Genomic DNA, 7,201 nt, shown 5'->3' on the forward strand with positions numbered 1-7,201 from the left:
ATGTTTAAAAAAGGTATAATCTTCGTAAATGATATCATCAGTAGGACTGGTGGAGTTATGTTGCACATGCAGCTAACAAAAACATATGGAAATGTCTGCTCTACCCAAAATTACAACCAAATAATTGCAGCCTTACCGCAAAAGTGGAAGAGGAAAGTGGAAGGGGGTGAAAGTAAGGAACTTGTCTGTCGGCCTTGCATTAAAGAACATAATTGGTTAAGGAAAACTGTGATAAATAAAAAAGTATATCAGTTTCACTTAAGGACCAAAGGATTGACAGCCGTCCCATATAGATTGCAAAATAGTTGGGAAGAGATTTTTGACGTACCGATCCCATGGCATAGTGTTTATGAACTGACACGGAAAACGACACCGGATTCAAAAATTAGAATATTTTAATTTAAATTATTATATAAAATTCTTGCTACCAATAGAATGTTATTTATATGGGGGATACAATCTTCCCAGCTCTGCAGATTTTGCTGTGAAGAGAGAATCATTAGATCATTTGTTTTGGTTCTGTCCATTTGTAGCTTGTTTTTGGACACAGGTCCAGGAATGGCTAAAGGATTGCAATATTTACCTGGAGCTAACCTTGCAGATAGCATTACTGGGTGATCTGAAAAGTCATAGTCAATCGATCAATAATATAATAATACTTTTAGCAAAAATGTTTATTTTTAATTCACAATCTGTAGAAGCAATGAGAATAGAAAGGTTTAGAACTTTTGTAAAACATCACAGTACGGTTGAAATATATATGGCAAATAGAAATCCTATATGGATGGTGTTAAGAGATAGATGGGAGGTATTGAATAGAGTTGAAGGATGGGACTAATAACAAATAACAACAAATAATAACAAAGATAGCTAATAATGTAAGCATACTGTGTCCATAATAAGTATATAGGTTGTATGTTGGGAGCTTTTGGAAAAGAGCACAGTTAGAAAGATATGGCATATAGAAGCAAACCGGATGGACATCATGAAAATGATCGGAGAGGTTGAGAGTAGAAGAAGTTCAGGAGCAAAATAAATAAATAATATATATATATATATATATTATACTGTGTCCATAAGGTGTAGATAGTAAGTATAGGCCGGAAGTAGAGGCCTGGGCATTGTTGTTCACTAATTTACTCCAAGTAGGGAAAGGATGGCGGGGTTGAAAAGTAATAAAGGGGAGTATATATATAAAAAACATGGGGGATTGGAAGTGATGCAGACAATTACATTGATAGAAGATACAATCTATCTGCAATATTAAACTGATCCCCCCCCCCCACAAAAAAAAAGAATAGAATATGTTTCTAAACACTGTGGATGCTACCATGATTACGGATAATCCTGAATTAATTGTGTATAATGATGAGTGAGAAAGTTAAAGACACACAAATATCATATCCCACCCAAAATGCTAACCTCCCCTGATATTGTAATGGTGAGAGGTTAGCATGTCTTGGGGGTATGATATTTGTGTGTGTCAGTGTTGCTGTAGGTGGGTGTGGTGGTGGAATCAGGCGCAGGACGCAGAAAGTAAGTCCAAAAGACTTTAGTGGATGCACAAACACAAGCACGAATAAATGCCCTGAGGCGAGAACTCCGCACGCAGGCGAAAACAAAACGGGCGCACTAAACATGTGCGACAAACACTCCAACACAATGGAGAACAGCTCAACCGAGCAAACAGTATACGTACTAGCAAAACGCACGACAGTGAAAACAATCACACACAACACTTGACAAACACAACGAGAACTTATAGGACACTAATGACACTAAACGATAACAGGTGTACAATACCAGACCAGACCAAACGAACATAGAAACATACAACGGTGGCAGCTAGTATTCCGGAGACGACGAACGCCGAAGCCTGCCCGAGCAAGGAAGAGAGGCAGCCTCGGCCGAAACCGTGACAGTACCCCCCCCCTTGACGCGCGGCTCCAGACGTGCGCCGACTCCGGCCTCGGGGACGACCAGGAGGACGCGGAGCAGGGTGCGTCGGGTGACCACGATGGAATTCCGTCAGGAGAGACGGGTGCAAAATGTCTCTCCTCGGCACCCAGCACCGTTCCTCCGGGCCGTACCCCTCCCACTCCACTAGATATTGGAGACCCCCCATCCGACGTCTCGAATCCAAGATGGACCGCACAGAGTACGCCGGTGCCCCCTCGATGTCCAATGGGGGCGGAGGAGTCTCCCTGATCTCATTTTCTTGGAGTGGGCCAGCTACCACCGGCCTGAGAAGAGACACATGGAACGAGGGGTTAATACTTTTATACTCAACAGGTAGTTGTAATCTGTAACACACCTCGTTCAATCTTCTCAGGACTTTAAATGGCCCCTACAAACCGCCGACCCAGTTTCCGACAGGGCAGGCGGAGGGGCAGGTTTCTGGTAGAGAGCCAGACTCGATCACCAGGTGCGTACACCGGTCCCTCACTGCGGTGGAGATCGGCGCTCGCCTTTTGACGACGGAGGGCCCGCTGCAGGTGGACGTGTGCAGCGTTCCATGTCTCCTCCGAGCGCCGCACCCACTCATCCACCGCAGGAGCCTCGATCTGGCTCTGCTGCCAAGGTGCCAGAACCGGCTGCTAACCTAACACACATTGGAAAGGGGGTTAGGTTAGTGGAGGAATGGCGTAGGGAATTCTGGGCCATTTCGGCCCAGGAACGTACCTTGCCCACTCCTCCGGCCGGTCCTGGCAGTATGTTCTAAGAAACCTACCCACATCCTGGTTCACACGTTCCACCTGCCCATTACTCTCCGGGTGGTAACCCGAGGTGAGGCTCACCGAGACCCCCAACCGCTCCATAAAAGCTCTCCAGACTCTGGAGGTAAATTGGGGACCTCGATCAGACACAATATCCTCGGGTACCCCGTAGTGCCGGAACACATGGGTGAATAGCGCTTCGGCGGTCTGCAGGGCAGTAGGAAGGCCCGGCATAGGGAGCAAACGACAGGCCTTAGAGAACCGGTCCACAACGACCAGTATAGTGGTATTCCCCTGTGAAGGAGGAAGGTCAGTGATGAAATCCACCGAGAGGTGAGACCATGGTCGTTGTGGAACGGGCAGGGGTAGTAACTTACCCCTAGGCAGTGTCTAGGCGCCTTACACTGGGCGCACACCGAGCAGGAGGAAACATAAACCCTCACATCCCTCGCCAACGTGGGCCACCAGTACTTAGAACTAAGACAGTGCACTGTCCGGCCGATACCAGGGTGTCCAGAGGAGGGTGACGTGTGAGCCCAATAGATCAATCGATCCCGAACCTCGAGCGGAACGTACTTCCGACCCTCCGGGCATTGAGGTGGACTAGGGTCGGTGCGTAACGCCCGCTCGAGTTCAGCATCGCCCTCCCACACTACCGGTGCCACCAGACAAGACTCCGGCAGTATGGGAGTGGGCTCCACGGACCTCTCCTCCGTGTCATACCGCCGAGACAGTGCGTCTGCCTTACCGTTCTGTGACCCAGGGATGTACGTGATCTTAAATGTGAACCGGGTCAAAAACATATTCCACCGTGCCTGGCGAGGGTTCAGTCTCTCGCTGCCCGGATGTACTCCAGGTTACGGTGGTCCGTCAAAATGAGGAAAGGGTGTTGAGCCCCCTCAAGCCAGTGCCTCCACACCTTTAGGGCCTGTACCACGGCTAACAGCTCCCTGTCCCCTACGTCATAATTTCGCTCCGCCGGACTGAGCTTCTTGGAATAAAAAGCACAGGGGCGGAGTTTAGGTGGCGCGCCGGACCGTTGCGAAAGCACGGCTCCTATACCGGCCTCTGACGCGTCCACCTCTACCTGAAATGGTAAAGAGGGATCAGGATGCGCCAGCACCGGGGCCGAGGTAAACAGGTCCTTCAGCCTCCCAAACGCCCTGTCCGCCTCGGCTGACCACTGCAGACGCACCGGACCCCCCTTCAAAAGAGACGTTATGGGAGCTGCCACCTGTCCAAAACCCCGGATAAACCTCCGGTAGTAATTTGCAAACACCAAAAACTGCTGCACCTCCTTCACAGTGGTTGGCGTTTGCCAATTACGCACGGCTGACACCCGGTCTACCTCCATCTTCACCCCTGACGCAGACAACTGATAACCCAAAAAGGAGACCGACTCCTGGAAAGACAGACACTTCTCTGCCTTGACATACAGGTCGTGCTCCAACAGCCTCCGCAACACTCGGCGCACCAGGGCCACATGCTCGACTCGGGTAGACGAGTACACGAGAATGTCATCTATGTACACGACCACCCCCTGCCCCTGCATGTCCCTGAAGATCTCATCCACGAATGATTGGAAAACTGAAGGAGCGTTCATCAACCCGTATGGCATGACAAGATACTCGTAATGGCCCGAGGTGGTACTAAAGGCTGTCTTCCATTCATCGCCCCCCTAATGCGCACCAAGTTGTACGCGCTCCTGAGATCTAATTTAGTGAAGAAACGCGCCCCGTGCAATGACTCCGTCATGGTCGCAATCAGCGGGAGTGGATAACTGTACTTCACCGTGATCTGATTGAGACCATGGTAATCAATGCACGGGCGTAACCCACCATCCTTTTTCTTCACAAAAAAGAAACTCGAGGACGCAGGGGAAGTGGAGGGCCGTATGTATCCTTGTCTCAGAGATTCGTCTATGTAAGTCTCCATAGCTCTCTTCTCCTCCTGAGACAGAGGATACACATGGCTCCGTGGGAGCGCAGCTCCTGCCTGGAGGTCTATCGCACAATCTCTCTGCCTATGGGGAGGCAACTGCGTTGCCCTCGACTTACTGAACACAATAGCCAAATCCCCATACTCAGGGGGAACGTGCAATGCGGGCACCTGGTTTGGACTCTCCACCGAGGTAGCCCCTACGGAAACGCCTAAACATCGACCCACACACTGGGCAGACCACTCCATCAGAGCCCTCTCCTGCCACGAAATAGACGGGTTATGGGTACTCAACCCATAGAATAAAAAAATAAAAATAAAAATAAAAATAAAAAAATCAACCAGGGCATGTCCAGCACCACCGGATACGCAGGCGAGTCGATCAGAAATAGCTGGATCATCTCCTGATGACCCCCCTGCGCACACATCCTAAGTGGCGCCGTGACCTCCCTGATCAAGCCCGCACCCAACGGACGGCTATCTAGGGCATGAACGGGGAAGGGGACGTCAACAGGGAGAAGGGGAATCCCTAAGGCTAAACAAAATCTCTTATCAACAAAATTCCCAGCCGCGCCTGAATCTACCAGCGCCTTATGCTGGGAATGAGGTGCGACCTGTGGAAAACGCACAGGTATACAGAAGTGCGCAACAGAGAGCTCTGGGTGAGTGGGGCGCCTACTCACCTGGAAGGGCTCCCCAGTGCGGGGCCTGTCGTCTTCTCCCCTAGGAGGCCATCCCCAGCACCTAGCCGCGGTGTGTCCTCCCCGACCACAGTTGGTGCAGGAGATGGACCCCCTCGTACTCCGACCCCTCCTCTCTCTAGCGCCAGCGCCCCGAGCTCCATGGGGCACGGCTCGGAGGCGCTGGAGGGTGAAATGGACGGACCCCCTCGGGACGTCCGCGGGTAGCTAGCAGGGTATCCAGCCTGATGGACATGTCGACTAACTGGTCGAACGAGAGGCTGGTGTCCCGACAGGCCAGCTCCCTACGGACGTCCTCACGTAGACTACAGCGGTAGTGATCAATGAGGGCCCGCTCATTCCACCCTGCATCCGCCGCTAGAGTCCGGAATTCCAACGCGAACTCCTGGGCACTCCTCTTCCCCTGCCGGAGGCAGAACAGACGCTCCCCCGCCGCTTTCCCCTCCGGGGGATGGTCAAACACCGCCCTGAAGCGGCGGGAGAACTCGGCGTACGTGATGGTGGTAGCGTCTATTCTCCTCCACTCGGCGTTGGCCTATTCTAACGCCTTGCCGGAAAGGCAGGAGATCAGGGCGGACACGCTCTCGTGTCCCGAGGGCGCCGGGTGCACGGTGGCCAGGTAAAGCTCCACCTGGAGAAGGAAGCCCTGACACCCGGCAGCGGTCCCATCGTAGGCCCTCGGGAGCGAGAGTCGAACTCCTCTGGGTTCCGGAGCGGGAATGGGCTGACTTGCCGATGGTGAGGGCAGGGAAGATGGCGTTGGGGGTGTCCCTCGGGTCTCCCAGCGTTGGAGGGTGGTGATCACCTCCTGCAGGGCGGACCCCATCCACAGGATCTGGTCATTCTGCTCCCGGACCCTGTCCTCCAACGTCTCCTGTGCTGCTGCGGCTCCTGCTGATTCCATTCGAGCAGGTGTGTGATTCTGTCAGTGCTGCTGTAGGTGGGTGTGGTGGTGGAATCAGGCGCAGGACGCAGAAAGTAAGTCCAAAAGACTTTAGTGGATGCACAAACACAAGCACGAATAAATGCCCTGAGGCGAGAACTCCGCACGCAGGCGAAAACAAAACGGGCGCACTAAACATTTGCGACAAACACTCCAACACAATGGAGAACAGCTCAACCGAGCAAACAGTATACGTACTAGCAAAACGCACGACAGTGAAAACAATCACACACAACACTTGACAAACACAACGAGAACTTATAGGACACTAATGACACTAAACGATAACAGGTGTACAATACCAGACCAGACCAAACGAACATAGAAACATACAACGGTGGCAGCTAGTATTCCGGAGACGACGAACGCCGAAGCCTGCCCGAGCAAGGAAGAGAGGCAGCCTCGGCCGAAACCGTGACAGTGTGTCTGTAACTTTTTCACTCATCATTATCATCATCATCACTCATATTATTATATCATTCATTCATATTATATATTGTATCATTTAAAATCCAGTGGTGGAGTACAGAGCCAAAACAACAACAAATGTGTCACTGTCCCAATACTTTTGGATCTCACTGTAGGTTGGTGCTGTGTGTTCTGTCTCACACATTATGTTCCACAACTAGAGGATGGCTGTGTGTTGTAAACATAGCAGAAGGGGTCTGGCACGGATGGCGTGACTGTGGAAGAGCAGAGAAAGAGAGAAGGACGGATTGCCTAAGGACAGAAGGGAGGAAGGAGCTGGGGTTGGGAACAGGTGCATCGCTATTTTCACCACTGAGTTCTGAGAACGCCTCTTCACACACACACACACAGTACACACACACCACATCCTAATCCCACTATATTCCTCAATCTAATTGTGGCTGGCTGACTGTTATTCTGTGTTATCCTAATGA

This window comes from Coregonus clupeaformis, chromosome 35 (assembly GCF_020615455.1).
Source record: "Coregonus clupeaformis isolate EN_2021a chromosome 35, ASM2061545v1, whole genome shotgun sequence".
NCBI classification, from domain to species: Eukaryota; Metazoa; Chordata; class Actinopteri; order Salmoniformes; family Salmonidae; genus Coregonus; species Coregonus clupeaformis.